Genomic DNA, 14,090 nt, shown 5'->3' with positions numbered 1-14,090 from the left:
AGCCAGATGCAAGTTTGATGTAGTTATTATCATGAATAGCAGAGCTAGAGTAATAATGAAGGTGGACCCACCTGAAGCTGTGGTGATGGTATTCTGCAGTGATGGTATTCTCAGAATAGTCTTCTAAGGCCCGAGATAGATAATCCACCATCAGAGTACTGCTTTATCAAGAAGTGGTGAACAGAAGGCTGATAGCCACTCTGGGTCTTGATTCTAACTTCCAGATGTCAGTGAGTTCATGAGTCCATTGGTTGAAATCAATCAATTCCTTGAGGAAAGACAATGCAACCAAGACTTTCCATCATGACCTGGTATTGTAAATCCAGAAAGACCTAAAACCAACTGAGAGCATGAAAGTTTTATTAGATGATGGTAACTAGCCAAGAAGGCCCAAAAGACCCAAAGAAATTGCATGACCCGATAGCCCAGATTTCCATGACACTTATTTCTCTTGGATTCACATCTCTTCCCCAACTAGCACATACCTCATAGGGATTAACTGTGATCAGTTGAAATGGGGATGAAGCCTGCCATTGGCTCATAAATGATTGGCACAGCATGTTGTAACTGGCTATGAACGGATTGCTGCCACATTACAGCACCACTCAAGGTAGTCCTGGACACAGTGGTGAAGGAAAATTCTCCTGGTGAGTAAAGTCAAAAGCAAACTTTTTGACTTTTATATTTGTATGCAGAGAGAAATGGACTGAAGTACAAATATTCAGGAACTCTTGGGGAGTGACGAAAGCATAGGCAAGTTGGTCATAGTCCTCAAAGAAATAAGATTAGCAGATTGGGGAGATCTGAGATGAAGGAAGTAGCAATGGAGAGAGGAGCAGAGGAAATAAATAATGACATTTCTATCCTTCTGCTAATAATAGTTCCATCTCAACTGTGTCCTTAGTTACCTTAGACTGCTTGCAACAAACATTTAGGCTTTCAGCTGTCTTCGGCCTTCTCCTCCTGTGTATATGTTTTCTCCATTTGAAAGGCTGTTACTAATACAACCTAGGAGAGTTGAAGAGGACATATGTTTCTTTGGGGTTGTTTAGTTGTCAATAAAGTGGAAATAAATGAGTTTTATGATCTAAAAAAATCCTTTTGATTCACCTAGCCTCTACTTCAAAACACTGTAGTTTAGCTGAAAATTTCTAAACTCTGTAAATATTTGCATGAAGAATTGGCTTCTGTAAGCTATATAATCTTCCAAGTCAAGTGTAAGTTATGGCTCTAATTTAATTATTTTTTAATTTGTCATTAAAAATTTATAATTCTCTTCATACAGATTTTGTTTATCTTTTATTCAAGTCATTGTTAACTGTATTATGTTTTATTGATGTTGTTGCTACTAAAATCTCTTTTCATGAATAGATGGTATGTATGTTTATTTGAACTTGTCCTTGAAATAGGGTACCTGAGAAGGGGTAAATGAGGGTTGAAATTTGATCATAGTTTTCTCACATCAAGCTTTTGCCCTGGCATGAAGCTGTGTCTCCCAGAAGGAAGACTTTCTTTTTGTATTCACACAAAGAAGACACTTGGACATCATAGTGTGTGTGTGTGTGTGTGTGTGTGTGTGTGTGTGTCTGTGTCTGTGTGTGTGAGAGAGAGAGAGAGAAAAATGATTTGGGAATATTTCTATTTTAAAATATGTTAATTCTTAATTATTTCTCTTCCTTTTTATCCATTTTAACATATGATATTTTAAATTGCCCTTTCTCCATTAAAACCTAGTATATTTGCTTGGGACAAAAGTCCATTGGGAGATGAAATACTACTTGGTGTCTCTTAGTTTCTAGGTATCAACATTTTGACCCATCAAGACCATGTATTTACATTAACAATACCTTAAGGGCACACTCAAAAGCCTTATAAAGGAGGAAATAGGATTTATTAAGAATGACTAAAACTATGTACATTAGTCACAGCTGTCATCACTTGCCTATAAATATTTCTATAGAATAAATTTTAAAGCTGTGTTTCACAAAATCCCCTGTGAAGCACTCACAAATAACCTTCTATTAATTGTTCACTAATTTCATGCCCAGTAATATGATGATGAAAATACTATGTGCAAACAATGACAACTTATCTCTCCTTCTTTTCCAATCCTTTTTTATTTTCTATGTTATTTTCTGTTTTAAGCCTTATTTTGCCTGTCAGATTAATGTTAATAATGAGATGATACCATTCTTTTTGGTTTCTGATCTTAGTTGGAACACCCATGTTTCATCTGGACATATTTTCTGCTCCCCATCTGCATGCTTTAAATGGAGCTGGTCTTCAAAGACATCACACCATGCAAAATCCAGGAAGTGAGCAATAGCTCATAGAGAGAGTGGCCTTAGCTACTACTCAAAGTGCCCAGCTCGGGCTCCTTGTGTACACCTGTTGCAGTTGTGTGCTTCTCACTCTCGGGCCATCCCAGTGTACATTAGCTTTCCTGCCCTCGTACCCAAACCAAGCTACCGTGCTTTGTCTCCATGGTCAGCCAGGGCTTATGGAGTCCTGGCAGGAATAACACACTGTGCTTGACATCTGACAGCCTTTCCTCACATTCTCATTCTGCCATCCTGGCACTACTTAGATGTGTGATCTTGGATAAGTGAATTAAAGTGATTATGCCTCTGTTTTTTTGTCTATTTAAAGGTGTAATAGTAGTCTCCACCTGGTAGTTTCCTGTGAAGTGTAAGTGATAATGTGTGTGAGTAGCATAATTACTGTTTGACATACAGTATGTGCTCAGTGTTTATTATTTACTTAACTGGGAAGTAGAAGACAGTCTGCCCACTCTGGATCAGGACAGTCCTCTGCAGCTTTTCGTGCTCCTGTCTTACCTGTTGTGTGCTTTCTAGAACCTACCACCTGGAGTTCCTGGGCCATTCTTCCTCTGTGTGTCATGTGCAGCCACAGTGTGCAGTCCTTTATAGTCCCAGCCTTTTGTTGAGCACAAAACCACTCTACAGAAATACATGATCACATGAGTCCTCACTGGCAGTACAGGGTTGAGAATAGACAGTAAGAACTGGGCAGCAGAAATATTGAGACCAAGAGAAAAATTGTGGCTTCACTTGCTTTTAGTTCCTTTCGTTACCAATTTTAGAGGTCACATCACGAGGGAGTATACTCCTATTAGATTGCTCTGATACATGCACACTGTGCTAACAATTGTTTGGTTTTTCAAGTACTCGGAGGCCGCTTTTGCCTATCTCCAACTAACTGAAGAACAACAAACCTTCACCTGTGCCAGCACAAGTGTCTGGTGGTGAGCTTTCCAAGTTCACTCTCAGGTCACACTACTGTCACAGCTTTGTGACCACATGTCCTATGAAGAACCATGCAAGCTGACTAATCATGCACAGAGGGGTTACATGGCCTTTCCTTACTTCCCATCACCTGTCCCTGTGCCTCAGACCACTCTGTTTCTTCATTTCATAAATATCCCTAACACACGTCCTTGAGCATAGATTTGAGTCTTTGATCTCCCCCTCTTCATGTTTGGCCATGCCACCCTGTGAATAAACGTTCTCTTTTATAAAACTCTTTGCTTCCGAGATTGCTTTACTGGGCTGTGGACAAAATGAACCTGATATGGTAACAATAACAAAACAAAATGTTTCCAATATTAGAAATACGGCTTAAAATCTTGCAGTTTACCCAACCACATAACAAGTATTTCTCAGTGGCTTCTGTCACTCTCAGGCTCTGGCCCAAGCCATAGTGTTTGAATTTCTTCTCTTTTCTTGCTCTTTGCTCTTCTACTTAGGCTCCACCCTCTTCTCTATCCTCCTTTATATATGTGGCTATTTCTCCTGTAGGGTTAGCCATTTCTTTGTTTCCTTAACTCTTTCCAGTCCTTGCTTCTGTCAAATCCTCACTTTATGTCACCAATAAGTTTATCAAGGTATTCCTGTAAACAGAAGCATTCACTCCGAAAGCAAAGCTCTGGTACCAAATGTGAAGAAAACCTTATCACACTTGTAAGCCCACACAGGTCCTGCTGAGGCCATCAGACAACTAGGAGGTTGCTCATTAGGCCAGCAGAGCTTTGTTAATGCTAAGACAGTGCACTTCCCTTCCTAGATTTAAAAAATTATAGTAATGTTATTGGAAATAGCTGCCAAAGTTTGCCAAATGAACATCACCTGAAATAATGTTTTCATAAATTAACAGTGTTTTAATTGAGAAATCATAACTATATTACTTGAAATGATTTTTATTACTGTTTTATATATTGACAAGAGAGCCTTGGCTTCATTTACAAATACCCAGCTTCTCATGGTCACAGTTCTTAGAGGTCTTCTATAAATTTATTACTGTGTGTATTTATATCTTTATTTACATTTATGAAGAGAAACCAATTTATGTATCTTCCCAAAGATTAATGAAGAAAATATTCTTCATTTTCCTGAATTCAAGACTCTAAACCTTACTCAATTTTCCCATCAAGGTTGTAGGCCCAGATAACTGCTCCACTGGTTTAAACACAAGTAATAAGTAACATTTATACATCTTTAATATGCTCTTCGCAGTGTTCTAAGTGCTTTTACATCTGTTAATTTATTCACTCTTTACAATACCTACCTTGTGAAGAATGAATAAATTAACAGACATAGACATAGATACTATTATTATCCCCTTTTAAAGATAATACACCTAAGGCATAACATGTCAGTCCAAAGATACACAGCTACTTGATGATAGAAGCATTTAGATCTAGGCAGTCTGTCTTTAACACTGGGCCAAATTCTTCCTCTCACAAACAGAGGAGCATTTATTCGATGGGAAATACATTTCAAGAGTATCCTGATAAAGGTGAAACGCCCCCTGGTAAATGGATTCATTGTAAATACACACCAGGTATCATCCTAGAAAGATGAGGATAAATAGGTTCTAACATGAAGAGATGGAGAGTGGATTTGGAAAAGGAGCTGACAAGCAAGGTAGTCAAATAGCAAAATAAGCAAATTTTACAGTTTTGGTTCTACTCATATTTTCTACCACACTAAACAGGCTCTCAAAAGCACTATGCATTTCTACTTTTGCTACACTTGTCTTATATTTCCAGCCCTTGTTCTAGATAATGATAATTTGCAGTATTCTTGCGAGTGGCATTTGGATTAGAAGCACTGGGAAACACCCAGGTGCTTGGTAGACCAGAAATTCCTGATCTCATTCCTGACCAGAAGAATCTGTCCTAGTGTGGGGAAAGGATGGAACTAAGGAAACTGTATGGTTTAGCAAGCACTACAGGTAGCATTTATGCAAACATTAAGTTTGCAAACCACTGCTTTGTAACTATTCTACACATAAATTTTCTTCTGTGGCTTGCAATAGCTCAAAGTGATTCTCTTTACCTGGATTCTCCAAGACTAAGTACCAGAACACAATCGTAAATAATGATCTTCTTTACCCTAGAGCTCATATTTTCCCTTTGATGTGGCAAACAAGCAGGTTGGAAAACTCAGTCTTTTTTTTCTACAAATGTACACTAAAGTTATACTTCCATATGACTGATCTAACTAAACTAACCAAAAGAATCTAAAAGCAGAGAGCTTTACAAAATAAAAAATCCATTAGTCTACTCTTATACTATCTTCTGGTAATATTTATGGGTACTCAAGTATCTTTTAAAGTATTTGTGAAAGCATTCACTATAAACCCTTATAACAAAGTAATTCATTTCAAAAGTTGGCTTTGTGGTTCAAAAGGTTTTCCAATAGAAGATAAAAGAAATGTTTATTGCACAAATATCTTTTGCTGAAAGATATTATGATTCTATTATTATCATAGCAAAATGACTCTTAAGATCATCCAAAATATGATCCCTCAAATTTGTAAGTTAATCAAAGTTAAGAAAAACAAGTTACTATACTCTATTCATTTTTCCAAGTGAATTTTATACCTTTTAATCACACAAAATTAATTTCTTTGTAAAATAAAAGTAATTTCAGTGTCCTTGTTCTTTAGTTTGACACAAAAAGACCATTAGAATTCCTTTTAAGACTTAGAAGTTTTAAAATAACAAAGGGAAAGTGGACAAGTTTCTATTAATTTAATTAACATCAAATCTGGGATCATTTTGGAAATGCTAACAAATTTAGAGTCTTCCTCTCTTCAATAGTTGACTCTTCCAAGGCATATAATTGAACATGTTTCTACCTGTGTTACTAGTGCTTATCCCAACTCAGAATATGATTCACTCTATCTTTGCAAGTAGAACAAGTTTTAGTTTCTTGTTAAGTAATCACCACGCAAAGTATTTTTTACTATGGATTGATAAAACATTCATTAATACAATATAGTGAAAATAAAAGATACTGGCAAGTGGATGCTTGACATTCATCTCATATGGTGTTAAATGTTGAGACTATAGTTTATAATCCCCAGAACATAATCCCAGGGTCTATTTATGATAATACTACTTTATAGTATCAACCCATCTCTCATCAAGGATCTCAAGAGGGATTCTACAAACACTAATTTTATGTTTTACCGAGATCTGTAGGCATAGCAATTCCAGAGGAATGGGCAAAGGTTGGAGAGCAGTCCCAACCTGTTCAGCCCTTGAGAAACTGAATCAGTTGACAGATAAAGGGAGCCTGCCCTCTGAGTAGCAGGAACACTGCCATCTGGAACTGAATGTCTTCTCAACCACTGTCCTGGGAGAGCTAAAGAAGTCATTTTTGTTGGGAATTTTGCTAAGTACCCAAGTGAACGTAGGTTCACATGCACCCCTTCTACAAATAAGAAAACATCCAGAGTGGAAGCTGATGTAAAATGATCTTTTCATCTACTCTACATAGAGACAGAGGCCATGCAAGTGAGAAACCAAAGCTTCAGTGACTACAGCCAAGTCTTTAAACTACAATGCTTATAGCCAGGACTTCCTGGGGGCTTATGAATGACCTTAAATTATGGTGACCAGAGGTTCAGCTTTATTCAGACAGTCTGTTTTGTGAGGACATACTTAAAACATTGACTCCTATCACTGCCAAAAATGTACTAGATTGGATAAAAATGTATAAGATCACGCTAAATGCATAGCTTCATAAAGAACTTTCTTTAAAAGAAGGAAACAGAAAGCCACAATGGGTGAAGAGAAAATGTTCAGCTTTATTTATTTTCTCCAAGCTTCAAATTTCTCATAAGGAATACAGAGAAGGATACAGATTTCACGGTGTTGCTAGAAGGATTAAATCCAGTGACGCATACGCAGGCTTCAAGGCCTGCTTCCGCCAGAAGGCCTGGAACCTGGGAAAGTATCAAGTTAAAAATCTCTATCCATTGTTTCCTCTTTTCTTCCATCGCATTAAAAAAACAAAAAACAAAAAAACTCTAGCATGGACTGTTCCAAATAAAGATAAGAGAGTTGGAGCATCTTTTTCCTGGGCAATGTACAGGTTTTTACAAACTCCAGGAAACCTCACAGACACGAACATTCCTTTTGTGGAGGACATGGGATGAGAAGAGGGGTGCTGGGCTCTTCTTGACAGGTGTCAGATTGAATGAACACCCTAGGCTCTCCAGACAGTAGAGGCCCAATTGCCAGAAGGGGCCAGAAGTTTCTGTTCTGATTAATCTCAATTAAACATGAAGAACATTATGATTAAACTAAGATGGGACAAAGGACCTCCTCACAAGGTACTGAGTTCTTTGACTCCATTGGTCAGGTCAGATGTAGGCAAATTAAGCATTTGATCAAGGTATTACATAGGAGGAGTCTACTTCAGATGGCTGAAATCTCTTTGCTTTTTTTCTGCCTATATCATTTTGATACTACACAGTACTTGTATTTTCCAGATAAACAAATCTAGCCTACTTTTTCCTTTTTTTGAATTTCTAATGAAAGTGAAGGAGAAGTACAATTTAGGCCCTGTGTTTTATAATGATGCTGTGTTGGTTAATTCATGCCCTACACTCATGTCGACTCGTCCACAATTTATATATCAAATGCTGAGCATAGCATCCAGTGTGTTCTCAATAAGTACTTAGTGATTAGAAATGCAAATACATGCCTATCGATTCTCTCATGCAGGTCACAAATACAAATTGGCCTATAGTCAGCATCACCTGTGGCCATACAACGTGTTATTCATGTCTTCATCTGATGCAAGAAATACCACATTCAGCAAATTCTAAAACTGTGATGGTTCTTTGATTATGACTCAAACATTTGAGTATGGAGACCGAAACTACAAAAGGCTTTGTCAACTGGGCTAATATGAATAAAAACATGATATACCTAAACACTACTATGAATGTCAAAAGTGAAACTTTATCAAGTGCTAAATAATGCAAATATATGAAACATAATTATAATTGTTCAGAACATAAAAGAAATACTTGGATAGTATTGTTGCTTGAAAGTTAGAAAATATTTAATATGCTTAGGTCAAGTATAAACCCAAACTAATATTATAGATAACACAGGATCAAAGCGATAAATTCTGGCAATAACATTGATCATTTCAGATGACTTTAGGGGTGGATCTTCCAATGCTGAACCAACACTGCTATCCCTATAATAAAACCACTTTCTACATACTGCCAGATCTGACTTCTAATAGTTTGTTTTGTTAAACAAATTTTTATCTATGTTCATGCTTTTTTCTTCTATTATCTTTACCCAGTTTTAGGATTAGCACAATGTTAATTTCCTAAAATGAGGGGAGAAGTGTTCCTTTTTGCTTTCCTGCTTTAAATGTTTGATATAATTTATCAGTTAAAATGTATGTGAGCCTGTTGTTGTCATATAGGTAGGTTTTCAAGCTAGGAATATACTTTCTTTAATAGGTGCTTTTCAAATTTTATATTTCCTCCAGAGTTAGTTTCATTAATTTGTCTTCTAAGGTACTTCTTAGAAGTTGTCAAATTTATTGCAAAACAGATTTTTGCAATATGCTTTCTATATCCTTTTAAATTCTGAAAAATCTGGTAATGTCTCCTAGGTCTTGATATTTTAATTTTTAAAATGTATAATTGATATTGTGTAATAGGAAGTAAAGTTCTAAAGGAGCAGGGGAAGTGGGAGGGGTAGGGGAAAGGAAAGAAGGAAAAAGAAAAAATATGAGAAAAGGAAAAAAATGGAAACAAAATCTTTGCAAATAGAGAAGGGTGGAGGGGGTGAAGGGAGGGCAGAGGAAGGGGGAAAAAAAAGAACCAAGATACTCATGTAATGATACAAGATCCCAATGGTGAATGTAACTGTATTTTATACCTAAAATGTACCAATAAACTTAATGGGAAAAAGAATTGATCATTTCAAATCAGTTAAAGTTCTTGATAAAATAATACAATTAGTCGAAAGACAAAAATCTTTGTAAATTGAAGAAAAATATAAATAAGGTCCTATCAGCACTTTAAAACACATAAAAATAAATTTAGCTTACTCAGGAAGATTTTTCCAAATTTACTGGTATTTTGAACTGAAAACACAACATTATGCTTCTTCTATTGAAGAACTGATGTGTGCATTTCAAGTATTTGCACAAAACCATAAATACAAAATGTTGTAATTTTGTATTTGTATTATACAAATGTCAACAACTATTGAGATCTGCTGTCTTTACTGTTCCTCTGGGCTTAATCTGACATTTTCTAAGAGGCTTTCATTGTTGTTGTTGTCAATTGTTATCTCTTTCAATTTTTCCAGAGAATATCCAGCAACAAAAATTTCTGAGAGAACAGCTGGCAGTAAAGTTGCTTCGGCCATCCCATCTCTTCAAGTCCATTGTGGGAAAAAGGCAAACAGTATGGATTTCCCCTAAATGGCATGTGAAATCTAGGGCATTTTGAAGTTTTCTTGAATTAAAGCCATTTCAGTTACAAGTTACAGAAGCCCATCCATACTACTGAGACTGGAAAGAAAAGCCTATTGCTTCACAGAAGCAAAGAACTGAAGCAGAGGATGGTAGGAAAGGGGGATCACAGGACGATAGAAAAGGACTCCAAGATTGCAGGGAAGCTTTTATGCCCTTTTAGGGCCCCCTTCCTTTGCCTGAAATTCACTCCTATGATGAATTGTCTTGTGCCTTCAACAGAGAAGGGAAGTGTTTTGTTTTGGTTTTTTCTAGTTGCCATTTGAAATAATCCTAAGAAGACTTTGTGCTGCTGGTCTTGAGTCATGTGTCCACTCCTGTGGCCTGATGAGAGAAATATTACAAATGTGAAGACAAAAGGAAAGGAGAATGGATCTCCAGGGGAAGGAACATGCTGCCCCAGGATACTGAAAGAGCATTAAGGAGAGAACACACTAGCGGTCCCCTATGACAAATGATGTCCCTAAGGTCCAAGCTGTTGCATCCGGACCTAATTGGGATATCAAAAATGACACAGTCAGAAACATCTTCCTTGGTCTCTTGATTAGATAGGCCATTGAAGTCATGAGCAGGGGCACAAATTAGGAAGATCATAGAAAAGATTTGACTACTAGGATTAATAAAATCTTATGTGAAATGTAACCTGTGCACATAAAGTACGGCCTGTGATTTTGCCTGATTTTCATGAGGCCAGATTTGCCATTTGATCAATAATAGGGCCCAGGAAGCTGTTATCTCCCCTATTGTGTTATTCTTCACACCAACCAATACAGAGATCCTGCAATTACTTAAAAAAAAAGAAAAGGAAAGAAAAGAAATAACAGAGTAGATTTCATTAATATCTATTGGGTATTTATTTAGGATTCAATCAAAACACTAAGTTCCTGTTTTAAAATATTCTAGCAGTCCTTTTGTTCATAGCAAAAGCCAATAGGTTTGCCTTTTAATAATAGTGGAGGTTCTGAGTTTCTCTTACAACTGCCATAATGAAATAGTGACGAGAGAGCATGAAAGAAATAGCTTGATATTAAAACTAGTTGAGTTTCCCTAAGCTAAACTCTTATGATTTTATTTCTTCAGTAGGTAGCTAGTTTAGCTACTTTAGCTGGATAGTTCAGCCTACTTTCTATCCAATCATCTTGAAAAATAGACATATGCCTGCTTTCTCAACACTGATCTATACACACTACATTAGAAATCCATTAAAAACAGGAGAATTTTCTAAATATTCTAATGCTTTGGTACACCCTTATCAGATTCTGAGTCACTAGATCTGTATTGGTTCTTTTTTAACTCTTTTTTCAAATTTTCTTTTTTTTTTTAATTTCCGAAATGATTCAAGGCATGGTCATGCTGTGAAACCATGAATTTAAACCAAAATACTTAGTGTTTCTGCAGTTTTCATTAACAACAATTTGTAAAGCATATTCAATCTTGTATAACTGTTGAAATAATTCTTTAAACTCATAACATAAGTAGAGAGACTGGATTTTGGTCCTGGCTGTTATATGAGGCTGACCAAAGGCCACCCCTGGTGGATAAGGCCTCTATTTTCCATCTACAAGATGAGGAGTTTAAAAGTTCCTTTAAGCCATAAATTTATTTAACCCATATAATCCTACAAGTCATATGTGAAAAAAACATAAACAGAAATGATTATGGCAATTTTTATCAAAAGATGGGTGGGTCATATAAATATGCATAAATATTAATTGCTAGGAAAATGTACAGCAAATCAAAAAGACATACATAAAAACGCTTCTTTAATTAAACATGCACATGTGCGCAAATACACAGACACTCAGAGCTGAGCCTATCTGAAAAGGCAGCCTTGGTCATATAATAACTTAACCCCTGCCTTGGTCAGCATTTTCATAGTTTCCTTGACAATCCACAGCAAGCATGGTGACATGTCTAGAAAGTCGTTTTCAGGGTGCTGAGCTTGGGCAAAGAACAATTTCCAGGGTGGGTGGGGTGGGCCTTATTCAATGAGCTGTCATGCCTGCCTGATTAGGACGCTGTGAGTCACTGTTCTGGCATAGTCTCAACTGAAACATATCTTTGCTTTTCTCCAGTTGCTCTCTCCTCACTTATCATCAGGGGAAAAAACAAATCTCGCAAACTATAAGTTAAAATATATGTCTCAGCAACATTTCATTTCGGAAGCTCTTTTTAACTTCCCAGAACCTCACATTGGTCAGATTGTCTTCAAGCTAAAAATATTATCTGTGAGAGAGGCAACTCTAAGTTTTTACCTTACTTTCCTAATTTATTATTCTTTGTTTTGGGTACCGGAGATTGAACTCGGGACCTTGCACTTGCAAGGCAGGCGCCGGAACCACTGAGCTAAATCCCCGGCCCCCTAACTTATTACTCTTAAGCTATATATTGTGCATAGTCCCTTTTTGTTCAACTGAAAAATAATTTTAAATTAAGTACCTATCAGTGATTACTACAATTTCAAGCAGCAAAATTAAAACTTACTTCTTTAACGTTTAGAACTTTCTTTTGTCTGTAGTATCTCTCTCGCACTCTGAGAGACCCACAGCAATACCATAGTTCCATTCCTCTCCTACTTAATGTCATGATATGGATATTGCACCCACAATGCAGCAAAAAGAAAATAGCTTTGTGCTTTATTTCAAATAAACAGTTTCATCCAAGTAAATTCAACAAGCATTGCCTATGCTGTCTCGAATTTTTGTTTACTTGAGTGAGAATCAAAGCCACCTCCGTGTGAGTCATTTAGCAAGAATCAGATTATTTATTGAAAATTTACTTTTGGACCTTGATAAAAATTGCCTTCAGTATGACAGTCACATTGATAATCTTCTTTCCTCCCCAATGACCCTGCTATAAGAGATCTAAGAGATCCTCTCATGACAGCATAGCAGCTCTAATATGAACACCTCCTTCTCTTGGGTCTTTATTTTTCAAGTCCAAACATCTTTCTAATCTAAAGAGCTCAGAAATCTGACACTGACTTTTATCTTTGTACAAACAGACAAAACTTGATTTTCTTCCAAGACTCCAGCTGAATTCTGATGTTCCTTTTAATAACAACTAACTTCACTGTGAAACTCCCCAAGAGGTGACAACTACAGGGTTGCCATGTCAGAGGAACCAGCCACTTCTCATATCTAGCAAAATAAATTCTTTTGGTACATTCAAAGCCATCTGTAGGTATGGAGCTAATAGTTTGGATAAAATTAGACTATACATTTACTAAATGCACTTCAAAGTTGTGAAAAACCTTTCAAAATCTAAACTCAGACTTTGTGAAAGCTAAAATGTCTGACAACTATAAAATGTAAGATTTAGGTGTGTGATGAATACTTATATTGAGGGATGCATTTTGCATTTCTAGCTTCGGGCCATTGCTCACTTTCTCAAAAAAGAAACAGCAACTGGGCTGTGGAAGTCACCTCAAGGTCTCTCCCTAGTGTTCTGCTTAAATGGCTTTTGTGCACCAGTCTATGTCATATTCTCTACCCTGCCGTCCGAGCAGATGGCTCCTCCTTGTTGGGACTTGCCTCATTGTCTTCCGAGGTCAGACCAATCCCAGGGGAAAGTCTTGATTGCTGGTTGAGATAATCAGGAATGACTTGATTGCTACTTGCACCTTAGCTGAGTGGTGATGGTGGTTTCACCGTGATAACTGAGGGATTTCCTAATGCCCTTCCTAGAGATTGGTATCCATATTAAAAACCTTCATGTTTACCTTGACACTATCAGCTTTGTCTTGGAAGTTTGAACCCTGCCAAGTTTAGGAAATTGAGAGTTGATAGTTCTGTCAACATTTTCCTTGACCCATGGTTCAGCAGAGAACAGCTTCTTTCTGGACTCCTCCAGGAAACAAACCTCACAGGAGACCTGGTTAAAGGGCAAAATACATAATAAAAAAGTTAGTGTTAAAGGTGTTTTTAATTTGTGAGTCTTTCTCCAGCTGAAGAACTTTCTGACCCTTTATGCTGTGGGCACTTTGTATGTTATAAATTCTGTTAAAAGAGTACACATATATAACCTTTTTAAAAAATCTAAATGAAAATTAAAATAGAAAATGAGAACCTTTTTTCATTTGTACATAAGTGGGTTATTTTGTTGTTGTTCTCATTATAAATTTGTGGAGTTCCTCTACCTTATGTATATACTGGTAATTAATTTTAGTCTGCTTGAACTATCTTCATTCAGATATTTAGTATGAAAGATTATGTAAACTTAACCAGGGAAAATCTGCAATGTTGGAAGGACAGGAATTAGCAATGGCTA

General features: G+C 36.7%; 1 protein-coding gene across 4 annotated transcripts in view; it reads right to left on the bottom strand.

Annotated features, from left to right (window-relative positions):
• Positions 1 to 354: 354 nt before the first annotated feature.
• The window catches only part of LOC101697883 (uncharacterized), a 55,401-nt gene continuing 41,665 nt past the window's right edge, over positions 355 to 14,090 (bottom strand). The window contains exons 7-8 of one of the 4 annotated variants that reach the window (XM_087193829.1): positions 13,543 to 13,694; positions 355 to 1,008 (exon numbers count right to left, since the gene is read on the bottom strand). The gene's annotated coding sequence lies outside the window, so the exon portion shown is untranslated. The other 3 variants (XM_087193826.1, XM_087193820.1, XM_087193819.1) reach the window with 3 other exon arrangements.

This window comes from Heterocephalus glaber, unplaced genomic scaffold, assembly GCF_053883595.1.
Source record: "Heterocephalus glaber isolate CG9 unplaced genomic scaffold, H.glaber_assembly_v1.0 deba00000331, whole genome shotgun sequence".
Taxonomy (NCBI): domain Eukaryota; kingdom Metazoa; phylum Chordata; class Mammalia; order Rodentia; family Bathyergidae; genus Heterocephalus; species Heterocephalus glaber.
The sequence above is the reverse complement of the archived record's forward strand: the minus strand, read 5'-3'. Positions and strand labels throughout refer to the sequence as shown.